This window comes from Gossypium arboreum, chromosome 9 (assembly GCF_025698485.1).
Source record: "Gossypium arboreum isolate Shixiya-1 chromosome 9, ASM2569848v2, whole genome shotgun sequence".
NCBI lineage: Eukaryota > Viridiplantae > Streptophyta > Magnoliopsida > Malvales > Malvaceae > Gossypium > Gossypium arboreum.
In genome coordinates this window covers 60821345-60841965 of record NC_069078.1, presented here as the reverse complement: position 1 = coordinate 60841965, position 20621 = coordinate 60821345, and positions in this window count along the sequence as shown.

Here is a 20621-nt window from a genome sequence, read left to right as displayed (position 1 = left end):
GCATGTGCCATGTGACAAAGCAACTTGTAGAAGTGTATGGTATTTGTAACGACCTTCATGACTGCTATTGTCTTTATAGCATTAATTAATTTATTTAACTATTGCAGCCGGCGGCTTTACTGTATCGCGCGTGTCTAAACATATCATTGGAATTTCAAGCCCCAAACAACATCCGACTTTCATTCATATTTGGATTAATATATTATTCAGTAATGCGAGTACTTGTGCTCAACATCATCATCTTTGAAATCATATTTTAAAGAAATGGTATTAAACCTTTACAGTAATGGTCTGGTACATTATATTTTAAAAAGAGATATAGATTCGATTTTTAGGGATAATATTATTGGGAAGGGATGCCCACTTACCTGCTCACCAAATCTGTGGAAAACAATTTTCATGTTTAAAATGTTGACAATTTATTGAGTATTATTCTTATGGTAAGATTTTACATGTTGAATTAACAATGGGTGAATTTAGCGATGAGAATGAGTCTTTGAAGTACGAGGGTAAGGAAAATTATGAAGCAGTGTGATTGAGTAAATTCACTTTGTGTAATTGTTGAAGAGAGTGGATATTTCTCATTGAGCTAGGCTCTATAGACGTAGAGAAATCGAACTACATAAATAACTATTTGTATCATTCGTCTTTCTAGTTTTGCATTTAGTGCTTGAAGGAGTGTCTACCATCTCAAACACCACTTTGGTTGAATAGTTTGATTCAAAGCAACAATCCAAACATTTCAATTGGCATAAGAGTCTATCACTTAAAAGTAGTTAGTAGAGATACAATGTGTTGCTAGAATCAAGATATGGAAGGTTCATCCACATCTAAACCCCCTATGCTCGAAGTTGCCAATTACGCCAACTAGAAAGCACACATGAAGGCCTATATAAAGTCAATTGATGAGAAAGTTTGATATGCAATTTTGACTAGCTGGGAATCTCCCAAAATGGATATTGATAATAGCAGAGTAATCAAACCAAAGGCTCAGTAGTCTACTGAAGAAGAAAAACAAGAAAATGCCAATTCAAAGGCATTATATGAAATTTTTTGTGATGTTGACATGCAAAAATTCAATAGAATTGCCAAGTGCACTGTTGCAAAGAATACTTGGGATATCACGGAAACAGCTCATGAAAGAACTTCCACAGTTAAACAGTAAAAAATGCAAATGATGACTTCGAAATTTGAAGCTTAAGGATGCAAAAATCAAAAACAATTGGAAGGTTTTATGCCAAGTTGTATGATTTATCAAACCAAGCTTTTACTTGGGGAAAGAGTATCCTAACACCAAACTTGTGAGAAAAGTGTTAAGGTCACTTCCTAAAAGGTTCTCCATCAAGGTTAATATTATCAAGAAAGCTAAGAATCTTGAGCAACTAGAAATAGATGAACTCATTGGTTCTTTACACATCTTTGAGATGAATATGGATTAATCAAAACGTAGCAGAGAAAAGGGTGATAAAAATGTTGCTTTTCAAGCCAATGAGATAGTGACCACTTTTTGAAATGCTATTATTGAAGAATTTCATGAGAAAATTATTGGATCTGATGTCCTAAGTGTAGTATATTCGTTTATAAACTTGTAATTTTTCGAATAGATTGGTTAATAAAAAAAATTCATGGATTACAATTAATATACTTTATATAATTGTCATCATATGGTTTTTGCACGCTAAGCAAAGTAGAATCAAATATTGCTCACTGGTTGTCTACTATTTAACTAATACTAAGTGGTATTACGTGGTTAGATCATAATACTAAAAAGATAGCTTTTATTAGTAGACGAACCTAAACATGTCCTTAGTCTAATCGAAAATGAACAAACTGATTGAAAGACTAATATGTTGTCTGTCAAGTCCAAGTGGGGAGATGTTTTATCTTGAACATCGGAATGGATGACTCTTAGAGATAGAGACATAGATGTGATTGACTGGACTGACAGTACATCAGACTGGACCTAAGTAGAATAGATCTTGAATTCATTTATGGATTTATTCGCTTGTGATGTTCATAGTGTGGCATACTTAAATCCTAAGTGGATGGCGGATTATGTATGCCTGACTTGTACACTTTGATGCAAGTAAAAGCCTGAGTTTTAATATATAATGAACTTAAAGCTGGTGCATTGGGTGTATGACTTCTGTAGTACGTAACGTTATTTACAACAATATAATTCATGGCCCGAGACATGGGTGAATGATATCCTCTTATTGGCATTACATGGTTGATGAAAAGTAAACATGGTCATGGGCTTTTCGTCTATGTGATAAATAACTTAATTATTATTCGATAGTTATTGAATTTTCATGAAGGAATATGTAATGTTATCATGAGATAAAATAAGATCATATTGGGAGAACAAATATCATCCCAAAGAGATCTAGGATATCCTATAAGTGTAACACACTTATGACAATGTCATTGGACAAGCATTGAGTAGTTGCTTTCGTAATGGTATATTGTTAGAGAGAGCTCAATCACGATACTATAGTGGAATAACTTCGTGATTAAATGAGTTTATATTTAATAGGTGAAAAGTCTGAACTTAATTATAATCATTTGAGTCCTAATTACATATGTCCAATCGGTCCCTTTACTAGCTTGTTGAAACCATAAATGAATTGTGTGTTCGAATAGAAATGAATAGAATGAATAAGAAATAAGAAACATTCAAAAATGATTATGGATTTTTATGAAATAAAAAAATAGAATCATTTGGAAATGAATGTGAGTTTCCAAAATGGAAATGAAAATGGAAATGATTCATTTGCAATTATATATAAATTACTTAAAATTTATCGAAAAAATGAATTTATGTTTTTGAACTGTTTTGAAGCCTGAAATTTAAAATAAACCATTCGGTCAAAGTGAACATGTTGAGTTGTGAAATAATAAACATATTTTCTCAAAATTTTACCAAGGATAAAATCGTTAAAATTTTATCAAAGGTAAAATCGTCAAAATTTTATTGAGGGTAAAATAGGGATAAGAAAATTGTTTAATATAGAATATTAAAGTTTATTTTGGAAAATTGAAAAACTGAATCGGGTTGAATCACATTATAAAGTATTGGGTCAAAAGGCTTAGGAAGTACTCATAATTGGACCCGATGTAAAGGAGGCCCAAAACCCCTCATATAACATGAAGGGGAGGCAACCCTAATAGGAATGCTAAGGTGTGTCGTCCACCCCACTCCTACTCTAAGTAGAAAGTTGTTTTTCTATTTGAGATAAACCACTACAACTCAACAAGGGTTCTATCTTCTCTTCTTATAAATAGATGGCACCGGTAGGGCATAAAATAGAATTTAGAGAGATTGTTACTCTATTGAAAAAGAAAGAGAATTTATTCTCAACTATTAAATATATTTTTCTAGAATAATAATTCTACCAGTTTCTATTAAAGAAGAGAGAATTTATGTTTTCACCTCAAATAAAATAGAGAAAACTTTTTCTAGTTCTGTGTTTCGGTTCAATTGGTTCGAGCCCACACTCAAAATAGTTGGTGGTACAAGAATAACGGAGAAGAACATTTGGTTGAAAGTCGGGAACAATGAATGACTGCTAAGCTGAAAACACCTGCATGAATTTGTTTAAGGTTTATTGCTAGAAATATCACAAACCGGGTCAGTTTTCAAAATTTTAATTTTCTGCTGTATAAGAAAACTATTTTTAATCCGAATTTTTTCCATCAATTACAGTGTCGCCCTAATGAGCCTGTAGACCGTTGTCTTAGTACCACTCTATGAAACTTATAAATTGTTGTCACAGTGTCACCCTGAAGGACCTGTCGGTAACTGTTTACACGGTATCACCTCGAAGGACCAGTCAATAACCCCGCTATACCTCCAAACTCCCTTAAATCCCCTTTCAGTCTGCCTATTCCTTCGTTACGTTTGCTTTCTTATCTTTTACTAACCCGTCAAAATAATTCCCTCCGTACTCCTCATTTTTAAAACATACCTTTCACACCCAACAATTCACTTATTACTATAACATATAATATGTCATATTTTAATACGTCAATACACCAACACATCGTACATTCAAAGAGCATACTGCAATCATTCATATATGTCCTTAGCCTTATGCATGTATAGTTCACCCAATCATCACAAACATATAACCACAGATTTCAAACTAAACTCAGAAAAAACACTTAAACAGAGCAATTGAGCAGCACAACAACAAGCAACACCCAAAGTGGGGCACATAAACTCACCTACTATCCTTTCTCTTTACCAACTTAGGTTTTCCAAACACCATAGCCTCCTTCATCCTGGCAGCTAAGCATGAAAACTATAATACAAACTAAACCGAAACATCCATACTTTAGAAACCAATATTCAATAACATATAGAAACCTTTCAGAGTTTTCTCAGAAATCCTTAACTTCCTTCTCTTCCTCAAATCTTTGAAGGCAGGAAGGTTAAGAATCTTACCAGTTTATGCAGTTCTCACCTATTAGACATCAAACTTTGATTTTAGCTTTCCATACAGAGCTTTCCCTTAAATTCTTACTTTTTCGGAGCAAACTCAAAAAAAAATGAAGCAAATGAAACATAAATCAGAAGAATTCCCCTGCTGAATGACATTTCTCACATATATGTATCCCCCACGCATGATCATCAAGGACCCCAAATTCAAAACCATTAGCTGCTAATCATTATGTTCCCCAGTAAGGAACAAGTTGGTTCCAACCCAGTTGAACTAAAATTACATCTTAACTAATTATTAACCAGTCTCAATTTTTTTTCAAGATTTCGAGTAGAGCCCGTCGACTTACTACTACTTTATTTAATTGACTCCAAAATTTTGGACTTAATAGAATTTGGGTGTGACAGTAATTGTTGAAGAGAGCGGATATTTCTCATTGAACTAGGTTCCAAAAATTTAAGAAAATAAATTGTATAAACAACTCTTTGTGTCTTGTGTGTTTTTAATTTTGCATTTAGTGCTTAAAGAAATGCCAACCATCTCAAGCACCACTTTGGTTGAATAGTTTGATTCAAAGCAATGACCTAGACATTTTAAACTTGTTTAAATAGCCTTATTTTAACACCTATTTTAACAACTTCCTAAACAAATTTTCAAGATAGCTAAGTCTAGTATAAAGTTGGCATTTTTTACTTTGATTTTAATAGGGTGTTACACTGTCAGCAAATGCATTTTAAGCTATGTTTTATTACGTCTTAAATGGTGTTGATCAAAATTTGGAAGAGTAGGAGGAAAGATCGATAATCTAATATTAAGGGTTATCATTATCCTTATCCTTTAACCTATTTATTTAGAGATTTATTTGTTGATTTTACTTAGTTTAAAATGATCTATTTTGGGATAATTATTGAAGATATTTCAAGGGATATATTCAACCTTTTACTAAGAGTTTTATGTCTATCAAAACTTTGCTAAAGGGATGCTTATATTTGCCTATAAATAGGTCGCTAGTCAACTTCTTCATTGAGTCATTTGGAGAGTGTGTTATATGCTTATTGTTTAGGAATTTTTATGGAGAGATGTTGTATGTAATGTGAGTTACTTAGGGAGAGTGATTTCTAACAATTTGGGTTCGACTTTTGGGTTTCAACTATCCTAGTGAGAAGGTAGATTGGACTTAAACCAAGAGTTGTAGTGGATAAATTGTTGGACAAAATCATTCTTTGAACAAGGCTTCGCAGAGTAGGATTGGGGAATTCGAGCTATGTTAACAAATATTGTGTATTAATTCTCTCTATACTTATCCCTTTTGACTCACGTTTTAGATTTGTGGTTATTTCTTTTCATCTTTTATTTGTTTACTAGTTTCTTTCTGTTCAAACACATGTTTGAACATTTTTCTAAACATTAGTTTGAACATAGAGTTGATGCGTCGTAAACTAACTAAAAATTTTACTAAGGTAAGTGCACCTATCAATTAATAGTATAGCTACAACTAGCAAAGATATCATTCCACGTAAACTAAAAGTACTAGTAATTACTGACTTTCTATTATTTAACCGAATAAATTGAGTGATTGATTAAAAACTAAATTAATTCACTAATAAACAAAATAAAGAACAAAACAAGAAAATAAACGATTAAGAACCAAGAAGCAAAACAATACCCAGGAAAAAATTCACCTACATTTCATCTGTCACTATCAATCTAAATTATGTAATTTCTTTACTTAGTATCTTGATCCGTAGAAATCCCTAAATTATGCTAATATCTATTTCGAGAGTAAGAGCAACTAACTCTAGGATGATTAACTGAAATTTCTTTCTAACTAAAACCTCTATTATTGCATTAACTCGAGTTATGGATTCTCCTATTAGATTTGACTCTAATCTGCTAGATTTATGTTGTCTTATTTCTAGGATTGCACTCAACTCCACTCAATTACGCAAGATTTACTCTTAAATAAGGTTTATTCCTCCTCTGATTTAAACACATCAAACATGGATTAATAATCTAGAAATATCAAATCAAGAATTAAGCACTCATAATTGAGAACAAGATCTAAGTATTTATTGCGTAAAATAAAAATCAAGAGACAAAATTCATCATAGGGTTCATGTAACAGCCCGTTTTTAGTCAAATCGGAATAGTGGTTTCAGAACCACAAATCCAAAGTCAAAATATTTATTTTATTATTATTTTAATGTCTACAGTATGATATTATGTTGGTGTGAAAATTTTGTTAAGAAATTTTATCATTTGAATGGTCAATTTGATAAAAAGGACTAAATCGCATAAAATGGAAAAACGATGTTCTATTAGTTAAAGGTGTCTAATAGCTATAGAAATTTAAATTAAAGGTCCTTATGTGGTTATTAACCCATTTATATCATAATGGATGTTGGTAGTATGGAATTTAGAATAATTATTAAATATTTTTAAGGTTAATTATGTAAATTGGTTAATTAAGGTTAACTAAAATAAAACAAAACAAATTTCTTTCTTCATTTCATATTCTTCAACCGTTTTCAAGAGAGAAAGAAACCATTTTTCTTATTTTAGGGTTCAGTCACTTTGAGACTAAATTGGTAAGTGATTTTAACTCGGTTTTTAATGAGTTCTATGTTTTTGAGATCGTTACAACTAGGTCTAGCTAGCCTAGGGACTATTTTGCAATACTGTTAAAGATTTTAAATGTTTCAGTTGATGAATAAGCATGTTTTTTGATGTTTGATGGTAGATTATGAATGTTTGATGTGAACTATACAAGTTTTGTTAAGTGATTTTTGAGAAAAATGCAAAATAGGGATTAAATTGAGAAATGTGTAAATTGTGTGGTAGAAATGTGAAATAATGTTGATAATTCGGCTAGCTTGGGTATGATTAAAATTACATGAATTTGCATTTTATGAGCCAAGGATTAAATTGTAAAAATGTTGAAATATTAGGGGCAAAAGTGTAAATGTGGTTTAAAGTGTGTTTTGGACTAAATTGAATAGAGAGATAATTAAATGAGCTGAATTTGATATTATATAGATCAGGAAAAGTGGAATTTGGAATTAGATCGGGGAAAAGACAAAGTATTCGATTAATCGACCAATTTCATCGTTTTTGAACCAGAGGTAAGTTCGTATACAATGAGCTTTATTATAATTTTGTTTAAATGTTTTGATATTGCATAAATTGTGATTTATGATCTTACGAACACTTTCGACGAAGATTCAGCATTGGAAGTCCTGGTTGAACCTTAGGAATAGTTTAGGATACTAGTGACATGTCATTAGAGAATACATTAAGTTGGCTTCGGGCCATGATATTAGCACTTTGGGTGCAAGTTATACCAATTTGGCTTCGAGCAATGAATATCGACTGATTTGGCTTCAGGCTATGAATATTGGCTAATTTGGCTTCGGGCCATGATATCAGTATTTCGCATATAAGTCACCTTGATTTGGCTTCGGGCCATGGTATAGGTACTTAGTGAGCAAGACTCTTGAGTATCCAACTTCTATTCCAAATGGTTCAATGGGAGGATTAAATATAAGAAATGGTGAGAAATATTCATATTTTGGTACAGTTATGTACAGAAATTCAAATGTGTATTGAATCCATGAAATTGTGAGTTAATGATCATTGTGGGAATGAATATGTAATAATATTGTGATTAATGGTTTGGTAGTGTATTTTGTTATTTTACTTAAATGGTGATTGAATAGTAAACTTGATTGATGATTATGTGTTAGGCTTTTGGGCCAAATTGAATTGTGACCTCGTTTTACTCACTTAAATTGTAGTTCAACGAATATGAGGAAAAGGTAAATATCGTCAAATTCTTCGATTAAAATTACTAATTATGTGATAACTAAAAATTGAAAGGCTAATGTTGTTTAGGCTAAGGCTAAGATATATTAAATTGGCTAAAGAGGATTATGTTTATAAAGTGAAGTTATAAGTTTATTTCTTTGTATTACGAACTTACTAAGCATTATATGCTTACTTTGTTTTAATTTCCTTGTGTTTCTAGATATTGGAAGCTCATTCGGGTTGGAAGGTGTAGGAGACATTATCACACTATCCATCAGCTATTGTGGTACTCTTGGTTTTATACTTTCGGTCATGATGGCATGTATAAGTTGTTTTGGCTAATGATAGCCTACGTGTTTTGTTAATGAGGGATTTTAGCCATTTGATTTGGCTTGTAAATGATGTGTATTTTAGTTGGTGAATAACCATGTAATTTGGCTTATCTTGGTATGTATATGTATATTTATGTGTTAATGCTCCTTGGTGATATGGTAAATAGCCTATTTTTGTCCACACGGGCAGAGACATGGGTGTGTGTCTCAGCCCTGTGTGACACACGGTTAGATTGCATAGCCGTGTGTCCCCTGGTGTTGATTTTGAAACCAAGTCAATATGCTCCACACGGCCTAACACACGGGCGTGTGACATGGCCGTGTGGTATAAGCCAGTATACCCTACAGGTTTGGCACGGCCTAACACACGGCTTGGCGCACGGGCGTGTATGGCCATTTTTAAGGCACACGGACTAGCCACACGGGCGTATGTTTGGCCGTGTGACCAAGGTCAGAGAGTTACATGGGGTTGAACACGGGCTGGGACACAGCCATGTGCTCCCATTTCGAATGTCCACACGGCTTGTGACACGGGCGTGTCTGGTATTTTTATTTTTATTTTATTTTTTTGAAGAAAAAGATGATCGAGTTTCATGCTAAAGATGATAGATGATTAAATTTGTGATCATACCAAATTTTTTAATAAAATTAAGGGAAAAAGCTAATATAAAGACTGAATATATACACTACTTAAAACGTACAAGTATTAAATCTGCACAAATCAATAAATATAGAAATTATCCTAAGAATTTAACCTAAAAGAAAATTAGAGTTATCTATCTAAACATAATGGGCCGCAAAACAAACCCAACTCTTTTTAAAAAAGCCCAATTGAAGTTTGAAGTTTAAAAAGAAAACCCAACTCTAGATGACTTATTGTATCTTTTATGGTGCTCTTGGGTTGGCACATGTGAAATCTTTGTTGGTTTACTACCCTATTTGTATCATCAAGTGTTAATAATTCATTATTGTTTTTCGTCACCACAAAATACGACTTTTTTAAACAATGCAGCATTTTCAAATGAATTTTTGTTAGCAAAAACTTATGGCGAAATTTTGTATTTATCTATAAATTTCATATCCTCTCAGCTAAGACGTAATATATACATTTGTTCATAGGTCGGATTATTCATTCAGGCTTACAAAATTTGGGAGAGTTTTAATAAAACTATTATGTTCAAAAAATAGATTTAGACAAAAAATTAGGCCCATTTAAAATACGACTTGGACTTGAACTTGAACTTGAACATTCAAGGCCCAAGTCCAACCTAGCACAACTCATTTTTAAGTTTATAATACTTTATGCTATGTTATTTTATATATTATGTAATTTAGAACCCATTAAAAATAAATTTATACTAAATATATTATATTACTCTAATGTAAACATTAAAATAATGTTAAGATGACTATATAAAATTTTCAATAAATAAAAATGTATAAAACTATTAAATATTAAAATAACATAATACAAATATTTTAAAAAATAAAAATAATATGGGTAGGCCTAAAATGGACTTGAGTTAATCTTTTACAAATATAAGCAAGTTTGGGCAAAATTGTAGGTTTATATTTTGGGTCGAGCCGGACTTAAACAAACATAAAATATGTTAATATAATACTTAGGCCCGACCAATGAGCACCTCTAAAACATATTTGTGAACTTAAAGTTAAATTTTAACTTTTTTTTTAACCATTTTTATGAGATGATATTTTAGTAGCAAATTTGAGGTTTCAATCTTGACACCTATTTCTTCCTTTTATTTTTAGATTATTCTATTATCTTCCTTGTGTTTTGGTTTAATATACATTCAATTGTACCAGTTATATTAAATTAAAAACAATATTCTTTTTTTTGTAATATCAAACATTTTATTAATTGAAATGAAAATGATTATTGTAGGTGTAGATTGCTTGAGATTAAATTATGATTATCATCCCTCTATTATGTTTGAATTGTGGTTTAGTATTCATATTTTAATTTGCTATAATTTAGTTCCTCTATATAATATAATTAGTTAGTCGAAATAGTTGATACCCTTAATTATTCCAATTAAAATGTTGAGGTAATTTTTTCTTAAAAATACTCATTTAAACTTCATATTGAATTATATATTTTTGTATTAGGAAAATGTGTTTGAGAGAAATTGCATCTTCATTTTAATCAGAATATATGCTAATTATTTAGATTAATTAATGCCATTGTAAAAGTAGAAGACCGTAGTATATCAAATTAAAATATAAATACTAAATCTCGATGTGAGTATAGTAAAGAGATCAAAACGCAATCTTATTATTATCTTATAATGACTAAAAAGAAGAAGAAAAGAAAGAATTGTGTTATTAGTTAGCCTAAATAAATATCATTTTAATCATTTCAGTAATTAACATGGATTTTTAATATATATATATACTTATTCCAACTCATAATGCCAATCAATATAATTTTTTTGTTAGAATAATATTTTTTAAAAAATCCACATCAAAGTTTTAATTAAAGTATAGTTAAACAATATTAATTATTTGGACTAACTAATAACATTGTAAAATATAATGATTAAATTATGTTAAAATTTAAAGTATAAATGTTAAATCTTGAATTTAGACATAATAGAGGGACTAAAATGAAATTTTACCATGATCCTATAATAAAGGACACATGTCAACGTAAGCCTTCTTTTTATGTATAGATGTATACATTAATGCCTCATTTGTGTAAAAATATACTAGTATGGTTCCTACCACGCTTCTTGTTAATTAGTTATTTTGGGTTAAATTATAGAGTAAATATTTGAAGATTAAAATATATTTCAAGTTTCTATACTCTGCCTATGTTTGAAATTTAGTTTTTATACTTATATTAGTTTCTCTATTTTTCATATTTAAAATTTAAACCCAAGTGTTAACACCGCTAAATTCTTTTGTTAAATTTGTTGGTGTAATATTTTACAATGGATTTGAATTTGACAAATGATTTTAACAATATTTACAACTCTTAAAAGTTTCATAAGCATTTTAATCAAAATAAACCATTTGGACTAAACAATGAAATTGTAAAAGTTTGAAGTACCGAATTTTGTGAAAAAAGTTAAAGTATAAAGATTAAATCTTAAATTTGGGTGTAACACCAAGACCAAAATTGAAATTTAACTGTTGTTATATAATCTAAATTTGAGTATAGCATAGGGATCAAAATTAAAATTTTACTATTTTAATGCAAAATAAAGGGAAAAAAGTGTTTTATATAGGTATATTAACATAGGGACCAAAACTGAAATATCACCATTTCCCTATAAAATGCAAAAAAAAAAGATGATCCACGTGTATAAATAGTTTTTTTAATTGGCGAATAAATAGTTATATATATATATATATATATATATATATATATGTTTTTGACATTTTTTTTTTTTTTTACTTTTGAGGATTTAAAATTCTTTGGTTGAAAACATGAATAATATTATTAGCTATCTATCAGGTCCTAGGCCAAGCTTGGAAAAAAATTCAGATGTTCTAGGGTTCTTACATTATGAAGAAAAGTTATGAGTGTCGTTATTCTTCTTTTGGATGTTCCGTAATACTTAAGTCAGTTTAATAGTTATCTTATGAGAAAGTAAAAGAGATAATATTACAGGGGAGGAGAGAGGCCCCTCTAAGAGGATAATACTTCTGGCTTGCCTTTTTCGTCCAAAGTTATCCCTTATTTATTCTTGATCTCCAAGTATCTTGATATAATGGGTCGATTTTGTACCACATTTGATGGCTTCATTAATGCCTTATAGTTATCATAGCCAATGTCTTGCTATCACAATTGTCTTTCATTAAGTCCGGAAGGTTATAATGTGATCAAAAGAGTAGTGAAGACTTGCATCAAAAAGTTTGTGAGATGTAATACTTTGATCATTTAAATAACTCACAATTAAATTAATGCTTTTTGATTTCTTGAAAGGTTTGACTCTATCGATCATATGAAAGTAAATTTGTGAAAATCAATTTGTTTGGCTTAAGGCTCCTTTAAATGGACGGTGTGTTTACCAACGGTTAGTGTAAAAATAGCAGTGACGATGAGATTAGATACTGTAATGATACTGTAACATAAGACAAAAAAATTGCTAAACGCAACATACAAAAGAAAAATGCCCATCTAAAAGGTGATTTAGTTATATCCCAGAGATTTGACTATATGACAACGTCAACAATTGAATTAAAATATTCAAATTAAATTGTGAATTATTTTATACATTCTCTCTTGCTTACTTTTGTCCTCCAAATCTTCTTTTCACTACCTAAATGTACCATTTATTTAATATACTTTCCCAAATATTAATTCAGTTGAGATTTCTTTCATAATTTTATAATAGCTAAAATTCTAGATTTAAAACAAAATGTTCCCAAGAAATTATTAAACAAATTAAAGTCATGTCTTGTAACTTTTTTTCCTTTCTTTTTAAAAAAGAGAAAACCAACTATTTTAAGTAAAAAGATACAATGCCACAAAGACTTAAATCTTTTCTTTGAGATATGAACGATGTCAAATAGTTTAAGGAGATGCTATCGTCTCTTGAATTGATTAGGTTTTCCTAGAGATTCATGTAAACATGTTCCAAGAATCTGCTTGGTTGTGAGACTCATTCTTATAATTAGGATATTTATTATTTTTAAAATTATTTAAATTTAATTATAAAATATAAAATATTTTTAATATTAAATTAATAATAATATACTTTGCAAGTCAAATTAAGCTAAGCATGAAAAAAAAAATTAAATAAGCATTTGGTTCGCTGAATGTAATATTACAACCCATAATGGTAATTTCTTACGGTGTTTGGATTTCAACATTCCAGTCATCCTATAATCTCATATTACGAAAGAAAATGTGAGTTAGGACAATTCTTATTTTGCAATTGGAGATGATGAAAACTATGTTTCAGATGCTAATGCTTGTGGCAATTTCACTTTTTCTTAGGAAATTTAGAAATAGACCTAAAATATCCTATGCACATAAAAGGCTTCGTAAGCATAATATTAGGGGTACTCAACTTACTTAAAATGATCTTTGAGAGTGATAAAAAAAAACATAGATATTTGTTGGATGGATAGGAAATCTTTTCTAATTTTGTGTCATTTACTAAAAGGCCAAGGGAGATTGAAAATAAAGTAGATGTATGATTGTAGGATAAATTATTATTAGTTTCCTTCACATTGTATCCCGCCATACTGAGAATAGAGTTTTTAAGTGGATCTGGTGAAACCATTATTTCATGAAGTGTCAAACTCAATTTTGAGGTTGCATTCAATGCTTTTTAGAAAACCAGAACCTATACTAGGGAATTCAACAGATGATAGATGGAAATGGTTTAAGGTATTGTCTCACAATCCTTACATGAGTAATAAATTAATTGATTAAATTTAATACACAAATGGTTACTAATTTCAAGAATTTCAATTTCTTTATGAATCTAAGGTTGTTTTGGTGTTTTAGATGGAACATACATAAAGGTCAATGTGAAATCAATTGACAGACTTAAATATAGGACAAGGAAAATTGAAATTGGTACAAATCTACTTGGTGTTTGTACACTAGGCATGCAATTCATTTATGTCTTACCAAGGTGGAAAAGTTATGCAATTGATGGTAGAATACTCAGGGATGCTACTAGCAGAAGAAATGGTTTAAAAGTTCCACAAGGTAATGTTACGTATTTGATACATTAAAGGAAATAAAACTTCAACTAGTGTTGTATGTTAGTTCAATTCTTAATTTGAATCTATAGAACTTCACTATTTATGTGATGTTGGATACGCAAATGGAGAAAACCTTTTTGCATCATATAGAGGTCAAAGATACCACTTGAACGATTGAAGACAGGGCACCAACCTACTGTTGAGAAATGTGTCCATATTGTAGTAAACATGTAATTGTTTTCTATTTATTTGAACGATAAATAAATAAATAAAGTTAATTTCACATTTCACTATTATATCTTTTGAATGTATGTCTTATATTTTGCATGCATAGCGAAATTATGACAAGTAAATATTAGCTCATTGATTGTCTAAAGTTCAAACTGAAGATAAGTGGTATTGTAAAGAACGTTTACATTGCGAGAAAGACGACTTACTTCAGTAGATAATCTAAATGAGTCCGTAATCCTATAAAAGAATCAGAGTGAGCATTTGATTCTAATATTGAGAAGGATTATTATATCATCTATAATTCCAACTGGGGAGATGGTTAGTCTTAACTATCGAAGCAGTTGACTCCACGAGTAGAAAGACATAGTTGTATTCATTGGTAGAATGATACATTGGACTAGACCCAAGATGAATTAATTTTGAATCCATTTGTGAATTAATTCACTTGTGACGTTTATAGTGTGATTTACCTAAATCCTAAGTTAGTCACTGACCATGCGTATGTAACTCATGTGCTTTGATGTAAGTGGAGGCTTATGCTCTAAAGATGATTGAACCCATAGCCGGTATGTTGGATACATGACTTGTGTATGGCATGGCTTTACTAGCAACAGTGGAATTCATAGCTCAATTAAAGAGTTAATGATATCTTTTCATTGGCATTGTACGAATTGATAAATATGGAACATGGTCACGGGTTGCTTGTTCTCGAACGAGCAATTCATCACAGTCATTTGTTGATAGTAATCATATTAATCATTAAGAAGACACAATGCTAGCAAAAAGATAAAATATGATTGTATTGAGTGAATGGATTTAACTCAAAGGAATCAAGGATATCATATGAGGGTAACACACATATGACGAGGTCATTGGACAAAGTAGTTGGATAAATTACTTTCGTAAAAAGTATACAATAAGGAGTTTTCAATTATGGTACTTCTTGTGGACTTACCCATGATTAAGTAATTGAGAATTATTAGAACGGTGCTTCTAGACATAATTGCAATCACTAGAGTCTAATTGTATATGTCTGATTGGTCTCTCTGCTAACTCAACAAAAGCTCGATTGGACTGCATTTGAATCAAAATAAAATTCTACGACTTTGGAAATAATTTAATTGAGTCAATTTATTCGATGTGGAATTAAATTAGGTGGTCGTGAGAATTGTTCAACTAGAGAATTTGATTAGAGAATTTTCTTAAAAAATTAATTTGGAAAATCTAAGTGATTTTTAAAAAAATTAATTTTGATCAAGTAAAATTAAATTAATCAAATCAATTTAAATTAATATGATATTTTTGGAAGTTAATTTTCAAGTGAGACAATTGGCCCAATGGATAATTGAATTTGAAAATTGGATCTGAGATTGTAAATTTAGCTCGAGATCCCAAAACCGAGACCTAAAAACTGGTTATTAATTTTATTTTAGATTAATTATTCCAAAAATAATATTATTTTAATAGTTTAATATTAAATTAAATTTAATATTTATCTTGTAGATAAACATTCTATTATTTTAATAAGATTTAATATTAAATTTAATCTAATATTTATCTTGATATAATATATATTAATTTAATATTAAAGTGATTAAGTTTAATCATAGGTTTAACTCTCTAAACTCTCTCTATATAAAGAAAGCATTGTGTCATTATTTACACACTTGAATTCAAGAGAAAGATGTAGAGAGAAAATTCTTTGAAGAGATTATTCTAGAAAATTTCTAGACATATTTTTTTGATTTACAACTTGACCCTAAAGTTTAAAGAAATTATAAAATTACCCCTCTAGTAATTTTTGTGAAAAAAATTTCTGATTCAAAGTTAGTCACACTCGGCAAACATGAGCTTAAGGGTAAAGGAGAAGACTACTTGGTCGAAGGGCTCATCCTAGACAAATTGAAAAGGTACAATTTTGATTAAGTATTTATTACTTCAGATATCACAACCAAGATCTTATTTTGAAATTTTTTTTAAAACTCTGGTTTTTTCTTAAATTTATTTTTCGCTGCGTTTTCCAAACCCGCTTTTCCAACACCTACTATGCCTAAAGAGTATTTCAACAAGCACAAAACTGCATTGAAAGATGTTTTGGTATATTGAAAGTTAGATAGACTATTTTAAGGGAAATCATTTTATCTCATAAAAACACAATGCATAATCATTTCTACTTGTATTCTCTATAATTTAACTCAACGCTGACTTAAGATTGATTGACATGGTATCATAAGTTAACTCTCGACAATAATTTAGAATTGATTATAACACCATGATAAATAATTGTATTCATTTAGTAATCTTAATTTGATGTATTCATGTGTTTAAATTTTGTTTTACTTAAAATTTATTATTTTTATTTTATTTTAATATCATACATATTTGATGTGTTATTATTAGTTTCAAATAATATATTTTATTATTGTATGTTATTTTTAAACACAAATATTTGTTCTAAATATATGATATCCACGTGCACTTGCATGTGATAAAGTTTCTCGTGTTATTTTATGTCCCTTTAAACGTTGTTTAAAATTTTCGTCAAATTATGGTAGAGCGAAGCACATGAGTTGATTTTTCTCTCCAAGATTGTGATGATTTCCTTTCTTGTTTGTTTTTCTTTGGGTCCGTCTTTGTTCGTCTTATGAACAATTGGAAGGTTGTGAGTGGGTGGGTTGGTGTTGCTGTTTGTGGTGGATACGTGAGTGCTGTGTATTTCTCTCTAGTTGGCAGTGGAAAGGCACATTCTTGAAGGGTGGTTTTTGCCATTTTTTGGTAAGAGTGTTGGAGTCTTGATAGTGGTTTTGGATCGTGCTCCATGGCGATAGCTTTCAAATGGCGATTTTGTCTCTTTCAGTTTGCATATTTTTTACGTTTATTTTTTAAGTGCACTTTTTACGTTTCTTCCCATATTATTAGTCTTTTTTTTTTCTGTTTTAAGGTTTGTTGGTAGTTTAAGCGGTTGCATGGCAAGTTTTACTCCTTATTTGTTTTCTTTATTTTTCATTGACTCTTCTTTACCCCGATTGGTTAGTTGCTCTAGTTTTGTCTTCTTTAATCATGGTTGCTTTCTAGTGTTTCAAGATGTTTTCTTTTGGTTTCTTCCTACTTTTCTTTCTAGCGACAAACAGTTTTGGAGTGGAAAGCTTTTAGTGTTAAAAGGGTGACATTTTTTTTAGTATTTCTTGGTACTCCTAGGGCTGCTCTCTCTTAACTGGCTGTTGCGCCTGGCTCAGCCTTGTTTCAGCTTGTTCGAGAAGGTCTTTGCTCGGGTCCTCTTATTGGAGTTATTTTTTTTGTCTTGTTCATCTCTTTCTTTTAATCATAGACTTCTTGTTTTAGTTTTATGATAACTTTGTAAAGGGATTGTAAATTGGACTGTTTAATTTTTTTGGTTTTGTGTGTTTTTTCGTTTACTGTTTCGCAATTTTTATCTTATGTGTGCTAGGTATCCCTCGTTGGTTCTTTCTATAATGTGCTTTCCCGTTATAAGTTTAGATTTCTTTTACTGCTTTGGATTTTTACTTTTTTTTTTCTTGTGGGTTTTGTCTTATATGTCGTGGTCTTGTGGCTCTTTTCAGTTGCGATTGGGAGGTAAATCATTGTCCGACTTTGTGCTGCTGGGGCTATTTCTCTACGATGGTATGTGTGTAATATCCCGAAAATTATTACAGTAAGAAACTAAGATGGTATCCTTGATATAGTAAAGTAAGGAAATAAAGTGACAAAAAGGGAAATTTTGAGTTATGTCAACATTGGGAAGTATATTATGACATGTTAATTCAAGAAAGGATTAAATCCCAAAAGTGAGAAAAGTTTTGTTGCCCAAGAGTAAATACTCAAATTTTGAGGGGTTAAAGTGTAAATATGAAAATTTTAAAGGACCGATAGTGAAAATATTTTAAGGGTGGATTGATCTAGAAACTAAGGAAAATGGATGGATTAGGACCAAATTGAATAAGTAAAGAATTATAAGGGACTAAATCGCAATTTTACCAAATCAAGTGATGACTCAAGGATGGAATTTTAGAAAATCATAAAGGGCAAAATGGTCAATTAGAAAGAGAGAGAACTCTAGAAGGCAATGATGATATTAGAGATATTTTGATGATATTTTATAATTAGTTAATTAGATAAATATTATTTTATTAATATTTTAATGAGATATTTTATTATTATTTTATTTAGTATAAAAGAAAAGAAAGATGAAGAATTTTCATCATCTTTCTATGCACCCACGTGAGAAGAGAAGAGAAGAAAAAAAATTTTCTTTCTTTACAATTTGTTCCTTTTACCAAAAACTTACCATTTTCACTTAGAAATTAAAAGAATTTCCATAGCTACTAACAGGGAAAAATAATAAGGAGACAATAGGGAGCTACAATATCAAGTTAGAATTAAGAAATAGAAGTATAGGAGAGAGAAAATCAAGTTAAAATTGAAATCAATAGGACAAGGTAAGAACATCAAGATTTCAATATTTTTTTAAGTTTGATATTATTGAAAAAGTATGAAAATGATGTCAAAGTAGAGTTTTATTATATAAGGTTCTATGTTATTGATATGTTAGTGAAAGGAAATAAGAGGAAGTGATGGGAAATATTGTAGAGAAAGGAAAGGATGGTGTTATAAATTTGGTTATTAACATTTTACACTAAAACAGTTTTGGACAGTAGCAGTAGTCTGAAATTAAAAATTCACCAAAAATTGTAAAAATTCAATTAGAGGTTAATTCATGTATTAAATTAAATCCTGTTGAGTCTAGTTTTACCTGGAAGAAATGATGTAAGCAAAAGAATTTCATATTATGAGATATATGAATTTTTGTGAGACAGGGTCAGATTGATTTCGGGTTCCCCTATTCTGACTTCGGAAAATCATAAAAAATTGTAATAAAATAATTAGGGTTTTAAATTTATATATTTAAATTCTATATTTTCAATAGAAATAAACAAAAACATCATCCAAACCCCGTACTAAGAGATAATTAATTTTTAGTAAGCAAAGGTCAAAGCTGTTGAACAGTAGAACGAGGATAAATTTGAAGATTTTACTGTACTTATTGGCTAAAAAATAAATTCTAAAAATTTTATGGTAGAAATATATTTGAGTCTAGTTTCAAAAATATCGAGCGGATCTTAATTTAGAATTCTGTAGCACAAGATATAAATAAGTTATTGACTATAACTCAAGTGGACAGCTTTAATATGAAAATAAGTAAATAGTAGAATTATAGATAATATTACATACAAACTTGTTATATACATTAAGGACGTGGAATGGAGAGGAGGATGAGGAAATATATGAATATTCAACTAGCATGGGGTTTCATTAAAAATGGCTAATTTGCATGTTTTAGGCTCAGAGACTAAATTGAATAAAAGACAAAATTTTAAGGGTAATTTTGTAAAAATGCCAAAAATTACCAAATTACATGAAATGAATTATTTTATTGTCTAAATTAATATGCTGAAAGAAATTATTAATATCAAGTGGGTTTAGAGCTTTAATTTTGTTGTATGATGATATTATAAAGTGATTTTGTTAAATATTGATGTTAGAATCAAATTGTGAAAATGGTTAAAATATTAGGGTTTGGTATTAAATTTATGTTTTATTAAGGGTTGTTTGATAGCCTGGAATATTTGGATAAATTATTAATTGAGGAAAATTAGTTGATTTGAAAGATTAATTAGTTAATGGACTAAATTGTAAAAGTTGTAAAAGTTGGGGTAATTATGTAAATTTGAAAAATTGAAGGGTATAAATAGTGAAATGAATTGAAACTGAAATATATTCTAATAAATGAGTAATTTTATGTTTTAGATCAAGATTTCGTAGATACTAGTAAAAAAGGAAAAATAGCGGAATAGTCCTTGAACTCCTGCAATTATTACAATTCAATTCAGGTAAGTTTGTATAGTTAAAATTTAATGTTTAATTATTAAATTGATGAATGATATTATGTATTTATTCATATCTATTACTGAAAACAAAATTATTGTTAAATTATGAAATTGAATTAAATGTTCAAAACAAGTGGAACGCGAGATTGCGTACAATCGTTCTGTGGCAAAGGATGAATTGACGGATAAGACCATAACTGGGTTATGGCACTATGAACGTA